The following is a 19,283-nucleotide window of genomic DNA, read 5'->3' on the forward strand; positions in this document are numbered from 1 at the left end:
TACTTGAATGAAGAGTTCTGTAGTGTGTGGTTGTGAGTCAAGTTTATCACAAGAGGTGCACTGCATGAAGTTGAAGGATTTCAGAGAATGGGCCTTTTGATATCAGGATTAATGTGAACAGCTGAAAAGCTGCCATATTTTTGTAAGTGCCCGGTCTCTGAAACGTGGGTAGGCAAATGTATTATTCTGAGTGATAATGAACACTTAAAAAACAGTACCAGAGCTCTAATTTTTATTTTCCCCACATACCTTCCTAGAGAAGAAGTGGTTGTCAGGCTCAGATTCTAGGATAACTAAGATTCTACAACCCCAGCAGCTTGAGGTTTTGAAACCTCATCATCCAACTGTTTTCCCCTCTGATCCACTTCACTTTTTTTTTCAGAAAACAATTTCCTAAAATACTCCTTATAGCACATACTTTTTTTTTCTGTCATTCTGTATTTGTATTTGAGGTCTATACCCTTGGAGGAAATAAATAGCTGTCTACAAATCAGTTATTGCAAATCTCAAATTAGAGGTAATATGGAAATGTCCTTTACTTTTTGTGATGTTCATGTCTCCTCGCTGACCTTTCTTTTCTCTGTCAGAGGTGTATGTTTTAGGGATAATACTGCACAATGAGAGGCAGAGTGATGGAGTAGAGGATCATGATTTAGGACCAGGATGGGAGACTTATCTAGAACAGGCTAGGCAGTAAATATTTTAGGCTTTACACCACAGTCTTAGTCACTACTCCTTAAGTCTGCTGATGCAGTCTGCAAGCAGCCAGAGATGATACCTAAGCACAGAAGCATAGAGTGCCAATAAAACACAAAATTATGTTTATTTATAGATGTAGTAATTGGGATTGATATAAACTTTTGATGTTTTTCAACTGTTTAAAAATATAAAGACATTCTTAGTTGGGGCCATGCAAATTTGGCTGTATGCCTGATTTGGGATGCAATTTATCAGCCCATGATTGAAAAGGACTGATTTAGATATGAATCTAGGATATGGGATATACAATACCCTGGGTATACGTTTTTTTATCTGGACCTTTGTTTAGTTATTTTTGTGTGTGTGTGTGTGTGTGTGTGTGTGTAAAGCAAGGAAAAAAATAGAATCTACCTGCAAAGGTATATGATATTTGATGAGTTGTAAGGTAGGAAAAGTAGCATGGCATCTTGATCATGTAGGGTGTCTGGAACTGTGACATGCCTCTGTATTGTAAAATTGTACAGCATGTAACCTTGAGAGCACCAGAGGCTAATACTCACTAAACAGTTGCTGCAAATACAGAAAAGGCTAGACTTCATCTCCTTAGTCTCTTAGTAAAGAGACTATGGCATCAGAGTTCAGAAGTGAAATCTGAGGTCAGACAGCTCCGATTCAAATCCCATTGGATGAACTTGTGGAATTTTTGGAATTCTTTTCATTTTTAACACTTTATATTGTTAACAGTTTTGTTTTCTGCCTTTGAAAGGCAGAACAACAGAGAAACAGAGGGGATGAGCTAGGGGGAGAGAGAGACAGAGACAGAGAAACAGAAACTATCTTCCATCTTCTATTTTACTCCCCAAATGGCCACAGTAGCCAAATATGGGACATTCTGCAGCCAGGAGTCAGGAAATCCACCCTGGTCTCTCATATGGGTGGCAAAGATCCAAGCTCTTGTCCCGTCTTCTGCTCCCTTCCCAGGCACATTAGTAGGAAGTTAAATGAGAAGTTGAGTAACTTTGAACTGGTACTCACATATGGGATTCTGGCATTGCAAGCAGTGGTATAACCTGCTTGCTCCACACCAGCCCTATCAACACTTCATCTTAAAATTGAAATAATGATAGTTTCAACCACATAAGGTTGCTGTAAAAAATCTATGAAGCAGTGCATATAAGATGCTTATTGTACCTATCCCTTAAGAATTACTCAATAAAAAGACAGTAGTAATGCTTGTAATATTAACATCATTTAATGACTTCAGACAGACTACTGAACAGTAGCCAAGGTTGCAGATTAATTTAAGCTATGATCAACTCACCCATTCTACTCTTCCCAAATTTCCTTTCCAGGTTCCAAATACCCATCTTCGTCTGTTTTGCCTTATTCCACTCACAGCTAACTAAGCTCCATTTTAAACTCTTTGCTCTTTAGCTTTCTCTTATCTGAAAATCTATGCCCCACATTTTCTTCAATGAGATGCTGTCAAAACTTCCAGACTGCGGTAAAGTTCTACCTTTACAGGGTTTTCTCTTGTAACTGTAGTCTCCATTGATTTTTTTGCTTCGCTTTTAATACCTGTGACACTTTTGTAGTGTCATATATAATTTTATACCTAATTGTATATGATCCCATTTTATTCTCTCATTATCTCCATTTGTAAGTCTTGTCTTGGGAACCTGATAGTGATTACAGGAAGGAGTAGTATGATCTGATGCTGTTGCTTGCTTCTCTATAAACTACTTGACATCTCTCTGAACACCTCTCTTCTGACTGCTATGGACTCTTGAGCAGTCTATATTTACAGTACTCCTGATCCTCCAGCCTAGCCTGACCTTGATCCTAGAGTAAATTTCCAAGTGATGAAGCATGCTCAACCTGTTGGGGATTGCAGTGTGCTCTCTTGTTTGCCTGTTGGTTATTCGCTATAATATCTTCGCCGCAGTTTCACGTGTCCCTACTGCTTCTGGTAACATAGACAGCTTTTATCCTTGTATATCAGCTTACTTTGTAAAAGTTTTAAAGCAAATCTCTGAGGTTACACTAAGTAAGACATCTGCTTTTATGTCATGTTTGTGTTCCCTTTTGAGTATTCCATGTGGTTCTGAAGGATTCACCGCAGGGTGCCTGCTTTGTTCACTGGAGTTTATTAGGAGTCCAGGTAATTGGGATTCGGTGAGTAGCATTTGGCAAAGCTGAGCGCGGTCATTCAGATGGCGATCTTTCTACATCTGGACACACTGTCTTCTACTGTATTAGAGATTAGGACCAAGTGTATTTTCTTTTCCTCATCTTGCTTTTTACGTTTTTTTTTTTTTTTCCCTTCAAATATTGTGTTTCTTTCTTTCAAGAGAGAGTAACAGCCAAAAGATGGGACCTGGAAGAAAAGCATGACATTAGTACCTTCTGCCAGGGAGACATCCTTTCTTCTCGGTGTCTCTGGCCAAGAAGCTCCATTCAAATGCCCTTCCAAGCTTTTGAGTTTCTCTACCCCAACAGCCACAGGGCGCACAGCAGGGTAATGCGTGCTGCTGCTCTGCCCTGCAGATTAGACCTTCTGGTCTCACAATCCCACAGCCCTGTACCAGGAAGACAGGGAACACTGCCTCGGTTTTGAGTTGCAGAGTGCGGAGAGTGAATAGTGACTTTCTTGGAAAACCTTCTTTGCCAGCTTCTCTATTGGTCTTCCCTTACCTCTTTCAGCGGGAGAAGCTATCAAGCTGCTGAAATTTGAAAATGAAGCAAAAATGCAAGGCCTGCATGTATCCTTAAGAATAGATCCAGTTCCCCCTGATCACTGGAGAGAAGGGCATTGAACCAACACTAGGCACAAAGACTGGACATTCTTCTGGGTGCTCTGACTTTGAAAAGGAGAGCAATGCAAAAAAAAAAAAAAAAAAAAAAGCATCCCAATTCTGCACAAGAAAGGAAAGTATTTTTCTGCTACAGCTCTGTCCTACCTTGCTTTATCCTTTTGTCTGGGCAGCAATCACAGACCCATATGCTAAGCGGTGGAGGATATTTTTCAGAAGCATTTGTCTCCTTGGGAAAGCTTGTTTTATTGGCAACTGTGAAATCACCACTGGGTCTGTCATGTGGTTATTCTGCAGATGGTTTGCATGGGCAGCTTGTTTCTACTGGATGAAATCTCCTTTTGGACTCTACTTTGGATTTAAGAAATTTATGCCCTAGTAGTGTGTACTTTCTTAGCATAAAATCCTTGCTCTGTTTCACCTGGACCCCTACTATCCCTTGTAGTTTTTAAAGGGAAAGGGACATAGCATGATGGAGGCTGAGTCAAGTAGCTCTGATATAAAAAGATAATTTTGGCATTTCATCAGCAATCATGGTCAATTCTAATGTAGATAGGTAGCAGGTGGTGTGGCACTTTTTTTTTTTTTTTTTTTTTGTATATACAGAAGCCACCGTCCAATGGAGGCTCAAAATAATCTCAGAATTTCACCTAAAGGCAGATGGCAACAGTTATATTATACTTGCGATATTTTTTTTTCCTTCTCCTCTTCCTTCAACCAACTACAATTACATATGCAATCCATGCCAGGGACATTTATATGTGCCCAAAAGAGTACAGTCCTTTTAGATATAATCATTTCAGCATTATCACTTTAAAAATAGGATGTAAGAGTATAAAATGGATCATTCTAGTTTGCAGGGGAGAAAAGTTGTGCTGTAACTTTTTAAGGACTTGGCTTATTTAAATCTCCTCAATGGCCAAAAAGATTCAAAACCAAAGGTTCTTTGCATATGGCACAAGAAGCAATGACTGATAGATGTGGCACTGGCTTTTAGAATCATTCAGAGATGGCATTTAATAACTGTCTCCTTGCTCTTTGATCACTGTGTTGTACATTATTTAGCCTTTCTGAATCTTCCCACCCCTGTAAAATGGGAATAATATGGCCTTACTTAGAGCAGGTACAAGATTAAGTAAGGAAGTATAAAATTCTTTGCACAAGGCTGTAACTTCATGTATTTAGCTCTCATTTATGGAGTGTTTCTTATCTCTAGGTACTGCTTTTATTATGTCTTGATTGATGATAAGTTTATTTACTCATTAATATTTTTTAAAGATTTAGTTATTGGTTTGAAAGGCAGAAGAAGAGAGAAAGAGAGAGAGAGAATCTTCCATCCACTGGTTCACTCCCCAAATGGCCACAATGGCTGGTTGCTGGGCTAGGCAGAAGCCAGGAGCTTCAGCCAGGTCTCCTATGAGGGTGCAGGAGCCCAAGGACTTGGGTCATCTTCTGCTGCTTTCCCAGGAGCAGGGAGCTGAATCAGAAGTGAAGCAGCTTGGTCTCACACCAGCACCCACATGGGATGCTGGCTCTGCAGGTGGAGCCTTAACCTTCTATGGCACAGCCCCACTCAGTAATATTATACAATCCCCAGCTCAAATGCAGAAACTGTGGCAGAAAAAGGTGAATTTTTCCAAGGATAATAGAAGACTAATTAGTTGCAGTGAGATCTGAATCTGTTATTTTTTTTTCTTTCAACTATTCCAATTTGACTCTGCTTGTAATGTATAGATGATGGGAGAATCTTAATTCCCTTCCCTTTGCTTCCAACTTTGCAGACATTTATTTACATCAGCTGCAAAATTAATATTATTAGAACAGTGACTTTTAGAAAAAGATTTATTTATTTATTGTGCAAGAGTTACAGAGAGAGAGAGAGAGACAGAACTTCAATCTGCCTGTTCACTCCCCAGCACTAGGCCATGTCCAGAGCCAGGAGCCAGGAGCTTCATCCAGGTCTCCCAAGTGGGTAACAGGGGTCCAAACATTTGGGCTCTCTTCTACTGCTTTCCCCAGGGCATTTGAGGGACCTGGATCAAAAATGGAGCAGCCAGTACTCGAACTCGCACCCATTTGGGATTCCACAATCACAGGCAGCAGCCTTCTGCACTCTACCCCAGACCAAGGACTTTCAAAAGAGGTGCCATTAGGAATCCCTGGGGAGTGTTTCCAAAATGTGTAACAATAGATCCAGCTGGAAAAATTCTAATTTTGTAGTATTTATCTTAGAATATCAATTATTCTGATTCAAATTTCTGGAACGATAATAAAGTAGACAGAATTAGACTAACCAACCTATACCCTTCCAGTTCCTGAAATTTCCCATTAACCTAGGCGCAAAAGAAAATTTGTCTTGGGAAATTTGAGTTTCTCTCTTCACGTTCTGGATATGGTGAATGTTTCTGCAGTGTTTCGTCACCTAGTTCTCCTTTGTAAGTGGGTTTGGGACTTTAAGATGTTCCCATGGTGCTGTCTTGCTTTTTGCAGTTTCAACACTTCTCATTTCAGCCGCGTGCCAGGTGGCTGCCTCCTGCTCCTGACATGGCAGTGCTACAATACAAGCTTTTAAGCTACTCTTAACAGAATTACCCCCATGCTGCTTGCTTGCTTGATATGTCTTTGCTCTTTCTTACTTCATTTTTAAAATGTATAAAGGTTTGTATGTATGTTTTTATTAGCATTTATCTAAATCAAGCCTAAATTGTGATCAAATTTCTCAGTGTTAATAAATGAAAAATATAATTTTATGGCGATGAAGTAAACAATGAATTCAGGTTCACTCTGCTTGCAAATATCAATTCAAATGAACCTCTTTGTTATTACATCACCCATTTTGTGTGCCCATTTTGTCGTATACATCCATGTGCCTATTCTCATTTCAGTCAGTGGGGTAACCTATGCAGATGTAGAGCAGGTGAGGAGAGAGACAAAGTGTGTGTTTGTGTGCACATGTTGCGTGTTTTTTGAGGACAAGTTAGAAATCAGAAATAACATAAACCAAAAGAAGTCATTGTGAAACTTACAACACAAACCCCAAATATTTTCAGGTCTGAACAAGCTTCAATAGGAAATTAAAACCTGCAAATAGTTGTTTCCTCGAAAATAATTTGTGGCACAGAAAAAAAAAGACATGTTTTGAGCACCAAAATATAAAAATGTAAAAATATTTAAGATTGATTTAATCTTTGCCGTGTCACTGTCAGAAACGTTTTAATCTATGTTATTTTTATTTATACATAATGGTGAATTTATGAAGTGTATTCTGTTATCACAGGGATACTTGGAAAAGCTCTTGGAAAATCAAAGATAAATTTTATTTATGTGCAATTTTTTTGAACTCTACATATTTAGCTCTTTTAGAAACACATAGAAACACAGTTTCTATGTACATTTTGAAGACCCTTCATCTGCATGGGTTTTCACATTTATTGCTCCAAAATCAGCTCATCTTTTATTCTCATCATTCCATGAACCTTTTCAAATACCCTCCCGTTTAGAGACATTGAATCATTGTACTAGGGGATCCTCTAGGAATGCGGAGTTTGGCTCTCACCTGCTTCCTTCGCTGTCACTCTGTGGGCTGACCTCCACAGAGCTTGTAGGGGGTGAGCTTGTAGGTCAGGGTCCAAACATCCAGCTGTTTAAGTAAAACACTGTTGCTTACATACTTAGAGTAAAAGGATTGCAGACACTTTGGCTGCTATAAAAATAAAGTTGCTCACTAAGAAAGTTGAAAGCCAGGAAAGAAGCAGGACAAAGAGTGTGAAGGGAGAAGTCTGGAGAGGACTGGAAGAGAGAGCCTGTTGACACCAGGAGCAGCTGTGGAGAGGCAAGGAGATTGCCAGTGGAGAGCAAAGCTCACTATACAGACAGAGAAGAGAGCACAGCTCTTCATCATGCTGCTTAAATCTCCATAGCCCCTCAGGGCATCTGGATGCCACATCAAAGGCACTTCCCTCACTGGGCAGATCTGCAGGGGAAGCAGGCACTGGGGAAGGACCAGCCAGGTCTTGGTTTCTGCTTTAGCCTTTGAGAGCATGGATCACCATTTTCACCTAATCCCACTTTGTGCTAATCAGGACAGATGATGGCAGGGCTTAATTGAGAGTGACATGAAGTTATTCATTCTACTGCAATGAAAAGCTAAGCTATGCTTTAGTAGAATATATACGCTATAACTTAAAATGTATAACATAGAAGCTGTAGTGTAAAGTGCATCCTGAAGTTCAAGGAAAATCCTGGAGTACACTCTCAGGGAGTTTATTCTAATTTTATAGTTAAGCAAATGTGGGCAATGCACTCACCTGGCATAAACGTGACCAAGAGAAAGTAAAGAAAAACCAAGAAGTGGGGAGACAAAAGAAAATACAAGGAGGTTGGAGAAGAAAGGAGCATAGAACCTGTATATAAATAATGGTAATTAGGTGAGCATTGTGTTCCTGTTAACTTTGGAGTTCCTAAATGGGACATGATAGGAAGCTAAATAGAAAAAGTGGAAATCAAATACCTCATAGAGGCACAAAACTACTTTACGTTTACTTCAGAGCAAAAACTTCTGAACCAGCCAATAGTTGAAGAGTTTAAATGACTAATTGAACCCATGTGATTTGTTTTAATCCAGTAAAGTTAAACCTTAGTCCATCTACCACTCACCTAAGAGTTCCACAAAAATGAAATATAATTGGGAATAATAAGTATCCCTCTGCTTTCTAATATGACAAATATTTAACAGAGTGAATTAGAAATATACTTCCCGAGACAATTCATTGACCCTTTAGTACCTTGAAGGAGTGATTCTTTTCGAATGATAGATTTATCTGAAGAGAGTGAAACCAAACCATTATATAAACAAAGTAGAGTTTACCATGAAAGAGCAAAGATGGAGGTAGATTTGCTTTTTCTCTTTTTTGGCTGTTTTTTAAGTATTATTAGTATTGCTTTACATTCGACCTTACTATAGCAGCAGAATCTAATTGGGAGCACTGAAGTACTGTATTGGAAAATGTGTAGTGCCCTTATAACTTTACAGGTCAAATACTTATGTTACTTGCACCCTAATTTTTTGACTACTCAGGAATTCTTTGTTAAAATTGTGAATATTCACTCCAGCTCTATGTTATCAACTTTTACTTATCAGCACTGTGCAGGATTTGAAGTATCTTTTCTTTAAGTCTCTCTTGAAATGGTGCTGGATCCCATCCCCTAGTGTGTGCCAGCTGAGACAGATCTGTAGGTGTACATTTAAAAGGAGAAGATGTTATTCCTCTTGTTTATAGGGCAAGAATACTACACTGTGCTCTGACTCTTGTTCACAAGACAAAAGGCAAAGGAGAAAGTGTAGTGTGCAACAAGGTCAATTTCAAGTAGAGGAGGAAATTGCTTAAGAGATTTGCATTTTTAGCTTGGATTCCGTGATGTATTTTACAGAAAGTGAGCTGTGTTACATCTTTCCACAGGTCTAATATGTGAACACCCTTTTCTCCATTTTTTAAGAAAAATTGAGATGTTCTAAATAAAGGAGCTCATTCTAAATGATTTTTCAGGAAAATAAATTCTTGGTATAAGTGTTGCATTCATTTAACCTGCAACCCACTGGGTCTTACACCTGTGAAACAGTACCATGACTGATGAGTATAATGAATGCCTTATGCTATCAAGAAAATGTAAACTGTCATCCAGTGTTCTGTACTTAAGATGGCTGAAACACTCAACTTTAGAAAGGGGTCTGCTCCCCAACAGGTAGCAATTTGAAGATTTGGTTTCCTGAAGTATGGTATGAACTACTTGGAAAAAGACAGTGCTCTACAACAATTTTCAATGCCTATTAAACTAATGTACTACTGTCCAAATAAAGAGACCCATTCTGGGGAAAATATATAGAATTAATCCAGGTCCAAGTTTTATAGTTTCAGGGCTGGTTTTTCCACTTTCAGTTTGTATGACTTTCAGAAAGCTACTCAAACTCTCTAAATCTCAAAAAGTCCTCCAGAAGAAAATGGAGACAAAAACACTTACCTCACAGTGTTGTGGAATCAGTGAAACTGTACAGTGCCTGGCACTCTCAACATGTTAGTAAGTGTTACATATTTTGACTTAAGTAGCATATCACTGTATTTAGAAATAACACAAGTTTCTTAAAATTAATTAATGGCAGTATATTTTCCAAAAACTTTAAAAGTCGTGCCCTTTCAATATAATTAGCATGAAACTCTCGCACAAAGGTGTAAGTTCATGGATAGTCATTAGTCCTGCTGTGTCCCTTCATGATCTCCAGCAGTTCAAACAGTTTCCAAAAATCCCAGCTGCGACAAGATTAGATTCTGTCATCAGACAGTATCAGGTCACCTTACTGGTCCCCATCTAGGCCACTCAGTGCATACACAAGCCTCAGTCTGTATAGCAAGGCAATGACAGCTGTCATGGACCCATAGGCAATAGAAAATTTCCATTTGCTGAACCCTTACGGTGAATCAGGCACTAGGATGAGTGTTAAGTATATATGATGTTTACAAACGTGAGCTTCAGATCAGAGAGCTTTCGGTTAAAGTCTGGCCTCTGCCCCTCATTAGCTGAGTGACCTTTGTATCCATTTTTTCCCCACTTTTAAAAATGTTGGTGCCTATAGGTGCTTCAGAGGTCTGTTGTAAGCATTAAGCAGCATAGAGAATATTAAGTGATAATCGTAGTGTTTTGTACATGATAAGCTTTTTTTTTTTTTTTTTTTTTTTTTTGACAGAGTGGACAGTGAGAGAGAGAGACAGAGAGAAAGGTCTTCCTTTTGCCGTTGGTTCACCCTCCAATGGCCGCCGCTGCAGCCGGCGCACCACGCTGATCCGATGGCAGGAGCCAGGATCCAGGTGCTTTTCCTGGTCTCCCATGGGGTGCAGGGCCCAAGCACTTGGGCCATCCTCCACTGCACTCCCTGGCCATAGCAGAGAGCTGGCCTGGAAGAGGGGCAACCGGGACAGAATCCGGCGCCCCGACCGGGACTAGAACCCGGTGTGCCGGCGCCGCAAGGTGGAGGATTAGCCTATTGAGCCACGGCGCCGGCCATGATAAGCTTTTTCTTCAACCTCGTCCTTCTTCTGGCTCCCTTGACGTACTCTAGTTTTCCTCCAGGCACATGAACTACTCATTCTCGGGCTCCCTGGCAGACTTGGCTTTGTTTGATTGGAAGTAAAGCCTGAAGACTCAGACCTGACTCCTTTATTTGTCTATCTAACTGGCAGAGAATTGACTCTTCTCTGTTAGCATTCTCAAAGGAACTGACGTTGAGATTGATAGTACCATCCTGTGTGACTTCATGCAACACTATGCCTAGAAACATCATTGAAAATGCATATTATCAATAAACTGGATTTAAAATTTTTTCACAATAAAATAAAACCTTACCTTTTAATTCCATTATCCTTGAACCTTTCTAAGTCCAATGTATTTCCTAATAAGAACTCTAACTGACCACCTTTTGCCACCATTGCAACAGTTTATGAAGGTTTAATAAGTTGGCTAGAGTCATACAGAAAATGACCAGATTGACACAAAAAAGCATCAAGGGTCTTATACTGAAGAACAAGCTACAAAAATCATAGTAAGAGAGGCAAATGATTTAAGGATTCCCAAGCCCAAGCAGTAGAACTCAACAAAAAGAGAAGGAAACATTTGAGCATCTACTTGAGTTGCTAAATCTGAAGAAATCATGCAGCTTTTCCATATGATAGGGCAGCCTATCTTTTAATTAAAATTTAAAACATTTTTTGAAGGTTAAGAGTTCTATCTCAAACTTCAAATCACTTTCAAGGAAAATTAATGAAAATTATTAATTGTTATAGCTCATTTATAAGAAGCTAGAAGAGAACATTATGAAAAATTAGTGAAATTATTATCAGATGGAATAATTAAAGATCAGTTGTGAAATAATCACATAATTCTAGCTATACGCTGTATCACTCTTCATTAATCAAAGATAATCTGGAATTGCAATACTTAATTAAATGCAAAAAAGTGTTTGTGTGTTCTGGCTTTGAAAGGAGATAATTGGAGAGTGCAGAAGCTGTACGGTTGTCAGCTTTGGCTGATTTTTGAGAGTCTGGATTGAAATGTGGGTTTCAGAGTGTGGAGGCTGGTCATCTTGCCGACTGTTGAAATCTGACCCATTAATAGGTACTACTATTTTCAATGTATTAGTAATAATTTTCTTTTAACCTTCATCAGAAGCATTTTATTTTTTCAATAAGAAGACAAAAATGCAACTGATTTTGGCAGGTGCATTTCATCTGAAAGGCCATTGGAAAATTTAAGTATTTGGTTTTCTTTACTGGCAAAAAAGTAATCTTACTAGTTGATATTCTCAGTGATCCCACAAAGAGGAAGTCATTCTCTTCTTTTCCCTAACTGTAAAATAAGATCATGCACAATACTCATAGTGACCTTTATTTCTCTGTAGGAATTACAATAAGTCACACAGTGATTTCAGATGCAATTAGTTTAAAAAAACTTTATTAACTAGAGTAAAATATACTTAGTTAAGATAGATTTGAATTTTCACATATATATGTATATATAAATGTCTTCACTATGATGATCAAGATATAGACCATTTCAGCTACCTTAAAGAGGTCCTTTGTGCCCCCTCACAGTCAATCCCCATTATTTTTTTTATATTTATATTTTATTTAATGAACATAAATTTCCAAAGTACAGCTAATCCCCATTATTTGTACCTTAGCAACAGCCACCAGTGATGTGCTTATTTGACACTGTAGATTAAAATTGCCTTTTTTGTAATTTCATCCAAGGGAAAACATGCAATATACTTTTCTAGGTCTAGCTTCTTTGATTCAGCATGACACTTTGATATTTATTACTCTTTGTCATTTCTGTTTTAATTTGTAAGGCCACAGTTTGTTTATTGATCAATCTATTGGTAGATCTTTGGTTTAATTCCAAATTTGAGTTATGAGTAATGTTGGTGTGGATCCTTGTGTTCTAAGTCTTTTGTTTGGTCACGTTGTAATTCACTATTCATACTGCTTTGATTTTTTTTAATTTTATTTTTATTTTTATTTTTGACAGGCAAAGTAGACAGTGAGAGAGAGAGACAGAGAGAAAGGTCTTCCTTTGCCGTTGGTTCACCCTCCAATGGCCGCCGCGGCCGGTGTGCTGCAGCCGGCGTACCGCGCTGATCCGAAGGCAGGAGCCAGGTACTTCTCCTGGTCTCCCATGCAGGTGCAGGGCCCAAGCACTTGGGCCATCCTCCACTGCACTCCCAGGCCACAGCAGAGAGCTGGCCTGGAAGAGGGGGAACCAGGACAGAATCCGGCGCCCCGACCAGGACTAGAACCCGGTGTGCCGGTGCCACAGGCGGAAGATTAGCCTATTGAGCCATGGGCGCTGGCCATGCTTTGATTCTTCTTCTTCTTCCTTTTTTTTTTTTTTTTTTTTTTTTTTTTTGGTTCTTGTCCATTCTGTCAACCAAGTAACAATCTACTTTCAATGTATCTCCAGAATGGAGATATGTTGTATGTGGAAATGTATGCAAATGTGGAAATGTCTTCTTTTTAGAAGAAAATGTTTGGCATACTACATTTCCTTCTTTCTGTGTATCATTTCTTTATACTAGATAGGGAAGATAATATTAATTTTAGTTTTTAAACTTGCAAATGCAGTTCTGGGAGAATTAAGTGATTTGTTAAAGACTACACATTTAATAAACTCTGTAGTAGAGATCTCATTCTGTTTTACAGTTTTCTAATCCAGTACTTCCTTCCATTTTAACATGTAGAACAACTTCCAATTACTTCAGTATATATTTATCAAATACTTACTACTTGTGTAGCCCTCTGTTAGGATGTAAGTTATCATATAAGACACAACAGTTTTATGTATTCCTTCAAGAACTTGTAAGTTTTTAAACTTACAAGAGAAAGTGCTCCTAACTGCTGCTTCACTTCCCAGATGCCCACAGCAGTTGGTGCTGGCCAGGTGCTGAAGCCAGGAGCTGGGCACTCAATACAGGTCTCCCACATAGGTTGCAGGAATCCCCTTATATGAGCCATCACTGCTGCCTCCCAGGGTCTGCATTAGCAGGAAGTCAGAGTAAGGAGCCAGAGCTTGTCATGGAATCCAGGTACTCTGGTGTGGGATATGAACATCTTAACTAGTGTCTTAATTGCTAGGCACTATATCTGTGCTATAGGTTTTGATTTTTTTAAAATATTTATTTATTTGACATGTAGAATTTCAGAGAGAGTAAGAGATAGAAAGTTCTTCAAGGCACTGGTTCACTCCCCACATGACTGCAATGGACAGAGCTGGGCTAAAACAAAACCAGGAGCTGGGAGTTTCTTCCAGCGTCCCACGTGGGTGCACGGGCCCAAATATATGGGCCATCTTCCAATGCCTTCCCAAGCCATTAGCCAAGAGCTGGATCGGAAGAGGGAAAGCCAGGGCACGAACAGGCATCCAATTGGGATGCCTACGCTGCAGGCAGAGGTTTAGCCTTCTACACCACAGCAGCAGCCCCCAAACTTACGATTTAATGAAGATGAAAATATGTGTACAAGCAGAACACTGACTGCAATTATAGCACAATAAATTAAGAATTTTAGAAACATGTTTCTTTGGATACAGATATTGAATTAGCACACATTTAAATGAATAGGTAAGGAATTATCTGAAAAAACTTAATTGAAAATGGGATTTTCTTCTGTTTTTACTAGACATTGAAAAGCAAAAAAATTATGGATTGGGGAAAGAGCAGGTAAGAGGGAAACCTAAGACTTTTTGTCTACATGAGGAAAGGGAATCTGAAATCAGCAGGACTAAGAGGTTTTATGTTTAGGTTGAATGCATGGTGTGGGGACTGTATGGCAGTTGCTCAGTGCATTGTAGGAGACGTTGTAGATTCGTAAGTAAGGAGAATCGCAAGTAGCAAAGCACAAATGGGGAATATATATTGTAAAGATCATTAAAGAGACTGGCTCCAAAATGGTCATAAATAGGTAACAGGTGATGAAAATGCAGACTAAGAAGAAAAGATACATCTAACTGCTTTTACAAAAAAAAAACAAAACAAAACAAAACAAAAAACCACAGGCAAACTCTTCACTGACTGATATCCTGGTACAGAGGCAATGAAATGGAATTTCTCTAGAAACTCAATATTCTTGTGCTAACAGAACCAGGTTTCGCAGCCACAGAAATGGATATAAAGCTAGCATGCTTTTTAAGACTTAATTTTGGCCTGGAGCTTAATTCCTTTATACTACAATTCACTGCCTGTCACATTACCAAAGGATGCACTGTCTTGTTATTTCAGCTTCTCTCTTTGGAGTATAGTTTAAAATAGCACCCATCAGTCTTAATCTCAGCTATTTTCCAAAATGTTTCCCAAATTAATAAGTTCAGGATTGGAAGCAGTGACCCTGTAGGGATATATGACAAAAATAGCTCACCCATAATTAGAATAGAAATCTCCTTTCATTGAGCAGTAGGAAATTGACAAAACCCAGCAGCTTTTCATTCTGTGCTGTTCAGAGGGGGTCCTTAAGATGGGTGCTGCCTAAGTCCTCTCCTGGCGCCCAGTGGTCTGCTGGCTGGTGTTATTTTGTTTCCTGTTCTCACACTGCTGGCTTTAGCACCGTTCTCCACGCCCCATGCGTGCAAGTAGGTTGGATCCTGATAATACGATGAACCACTCTCCCAGGCAGACCTCAGCTGGAGGTTTGTGTGCGTCATGGCACATTGAAGACTCCCCACCACATTTCACCACCTTCCCAAGAGAGAGTTAAAGGTTTAACTTTCAATTGATTTGGAAACCAAAGAAGTCCTTAAACAGAAGTTAAATGCTTTTTCTCTTTCTAAAATGTGGCTTTTGGTTATCAATGCAGTGGCTAGATTGTTTCTGTGTCCTTGGTTGGGGAAGATCATGTAAACCTAGGGAGAAGCTGAACTTCTGGTCCTGTCCTGTGTATGTTGTGTCCCTGGTAGTCATGTGAGCTTACTCAGCCCCTATATCTGTTCAACTGGCAATATAGCTTTACCAGCCCCCAAAGTGCTGAAAAATAGTAAATAAAGTGACCTTTTGAAGAATTAAATCATGTGCCAGCACAAAGGAAGCATTCGTATTAATGATCAACTTCATCCTGCTGTTTCTATCACAGTTATTGTTGCTTCCTGGCTGTTGTTACTGTTGTCATTTTTGTTATTGTTGTATCAGTCCAAATTTTTAGCAATTCCTTTCAGGGTATTTGGAATGTAGTAGCAAAACCAAAAATATAACACACTACGGTAGAGTCGTGAAAGTTCTGTGTATAGGCACATACACATAGACATAGTGTGGAAACCCCAGAAGGAAAGTACTCTGCATGGGCAGTCAGAGATCATTTCATTGGTCAGAAACGTCAAAGGTGAACTTTGAGAAGGAGATAAACTTAGTCCTGGATTGCATTGGGTTGCTAGTTTAATCATGAGGAAATAAGGGCTGCTGGATTTTTTTTTTCCTGAGGAGAGAATTCATCATAAGTTTTATGAAGTCAGCATTAGTGTAAAAAGGGGAGGGTAAAAGAAAAATTGGAGGCATAGGAAGGACAGCAAAGCAGAAGTGGTTACGTTTGGTAGTTGCTTGTTTTTGTCAGTTTATGGACCTCTGGATTCCTATAGCGCTGTGCTGTGAAATACTTACCATTTTGCTCTAAGCGCCACAGTGGCATTCATTTTCTTGAACTCATTCTGGATTCAGGCTTAAATCATTACCTTCGCTCTGACACATCCACATGCAAGCTGTAACAGGCAATGGTCATGATAACATCCTAGCCATCCTGTTCCTATCAAAACCTTACCTTCTCTCATCAGTGGCATCACAGAGACTAACTTGCTGGATCAAAGATGCAGCATGTTCCCTGGATTTGTTCTTTTCTTTAAGCCTCCACATTCGCCGTATCTACAGGAACCGTCCTCATGACTCCACAGTTGTCGATATATTTACTGTGTCTTCCGTGTCTCCTACTTCTGCCCTGGGCCCATCAGCTTCACACTTGTCAAAGTGAGGCGTTATAGATGGGTCTGCCTGTCTCTCTTTGCCCTTTGTAGTCTGTTAACCCCACGTGAGCCAGAGTGATTGGTTAAAAATCTAACTCCAGTCACATCATTTGCTTTCACAGAAAGTCCTCAAGCAACACTGAACTCTGTCTCAACTAAAAATGCAATTCTCTGACTTTTTATTCTCCCCCTCTTGCTCTGTTCAACTCATACTTTTGTTTCCTTTCTTAAATACATCAACCTCATTCCTTTTAGCCTTTTGCCCAGCTTACTTCTATGAGCAAATACTTTGCTTTCCTGTTCTCTCTTGCCACAACATTGCCTCCTATGTTTCATTTGGAAGCCCACTTTCCTCTTCATTTTCTCTGAATTGCATTGCCCTGTAATAACTGAACTAGTTTTGTCACATGTTTACTCATTCTTCCTCATGTCTCCCTCTGATTAGAAAGAAAGCTTTACAAAATTTATTTGAAAGGCAGAGAGGGACTTACCATCTGCTGATTTATTCTCCAAATGCCAGCAACAGTCATGGCTCACAGGCAGAGAGCCAGGAACTCATTCCAGGTCTCCCCAATGAGTGACAGGAACCCAATTAATTGAACCTTCACCACTGCCTCCCAGGGTCTGCATTAGCAGGAAACTGGAGTCAGAAGACAAACCTGAGACTCAGATCCAAGCACTTTGATTTAGGATGTGGGCATCTCAACCAGTGACTTGAACGCTAGGCCACATGCCCTCCCTAGAATGTAAACTTTATTAGAATAAATCTCATCATTTGATTTCAAAGCTCTTTTCTCAACAGTTTAAAGTAGCACCTCGCCTATAGCAACTTTTCAATAAATATATTTCATTGACAGATACCACTGACATAATTCCAAGTCACTGCTTGGAAGCAGGCAAGCAAGCGTGCTTAATGATCTGTACCACTTTAATATGGCCTACACCTTACTTGTTCTGTACGTGGAGTTCAGATGACTCCTCTCTGCATTCTGATCACGGAGCCCCTTTTGCTCACAGATACATGCAACACAGGACCTGGTCACACCCGCCTCTGCAGTGCATCTCCTCCTACCTTCCCATGGTGTAACATATTTCTCTTTCACAATTTTCTTTCTTTTTTTTTTTTTTTTTTGTTCTAAATCCACAAAGAGTAGAGGACTGTTGGAGATGGTCTTGCTACATTTTTTCCTTATCAATATTCATGATTGCTGTTAGTTGTCTATTCTTGCAACCTCACTATATTGCCTGTGCTCCCTGCATCAGGATGTTTTTGCAAGCTTCTTTTTAATTTGTAAAGAGAAGGCACAGGAGGCCCAAAGGTGATTACCAGTCAGAGCAGTTCATCATTAAAAAGGTCCCAGACTTGTGGCAAGTAGATGAGTGTAAGATACAGGTCAAATGGATTTTGCACTATTCAGGCTCAGGCAGAATTACAAAAATTAAATAGCACTCTAATTAACCAGAGTACTTAGCACATAATTCAGATCTCTAGAACTCCAGCTGGTTGTGAAGTTAAAAAAAATGTATAACATACCAATAACAACTACACTGTTCTGGTTGGTTTTCTACATACAGGCTTCAAGGACAAGAAAACAGATTTTTTAACAAAATCCAAAATATTCTTATTCTTTTAGAGAAAATTCTTTCAGGAAGAATAAAAGATTAATTCAGAGGGTACAAAGTTAAGTTTTGCATTCTGTTGTTTAATGCTGCACAGTTAATTTGCATCTTTGAGAACTAAACCATATGAGTGAGAAAGGTAGAAGATAAGATGGAAATGATATATACAAGTTTTATAACAAAATCTGCCTCATTGATTACTTTCTGAAGGTATGGGGTAACCATTCTCCACTCAATATAAGAGAATACACTAGAATAAGATATACATACTATAAAAAGAAAATGGTAGGGGCCAGCACAGTGGCGCAGCAGGTTAAAGCCCTGGCCTGAAGCGCCGGCTTTCCATATGGGCCTGCCTGCTCCTCTTCCAATCCAGCTCTCTGCTATGGCCTGGGAAAGCAGTAGAAGATGGCCCAAGTCCTTGTGGCCCCTGTGCCCTCGTGGGAGACCCGGAAGAAGCTCCTGGCTCCTGGCTTCTGGCTTCAGATCGGCGCAGCTCCAGCCATTGACACCATTTACGGAGTGAACCAGTGGAAGGAAGACCTCTCTCTGTCTCTCCCTCTCACTGTCACTCTACTTCTCAAATAAATAAATTTTTTAAAAAAAATCTTTAAAAGAAAAAAAAGAAAATGGTATAGTCAGCAAAAATTAACTTTCGTAAACAGATGCAAAACATGTTAGAAAACTTTTTAGAGACGCTTGAGATAAAAGAAGATACTGTGCAAATGCTAGAGAAATTTGAGAGTTAGTGCCTAAGAATAGAAAATAAAAAATGTACTAAGGTCTGGTGTTACTGTTACACACAAGAAGAATTGGGAGATTATCATGAGATGTGGGCAAATGTAGAAACTCAGACATGGAGCAGGCAAGTAGAAGATTTAGATTAGGAAAATATTAACTAGACTAATATATAACAATGATTTGATATTTTCACATACCTAAAGTTCAGAGGTTAACTAAAATATTTTAGATTTAATTTTCTTCTTTTAAAGTCACTTTATTTTTCAATATTCCCTGAAAAATAATGAAGTTAACAATAATAGCTATCATTTTCTGAGGTTTCATTGTATTGGGCACTATGCTAGGTGTACATTATCTTATTGAAGCTCC

The sequence above is a fragment of the Oryctolagus cuniculus genome, chromosome 6, assembly GCF_964237555.1.
Source record: "Oryctolagus cuniculus chromosome 6, mOryCun1.1, whole genome shotgun sequence".
Taxonomy (NCBI): domain Eukaryota; kingdom Metazoa; phylum Chordata; class Mammalia; order Lagomorpha; family Leporidae; genus Oryctolagus; species Oryctolagus cuniculus.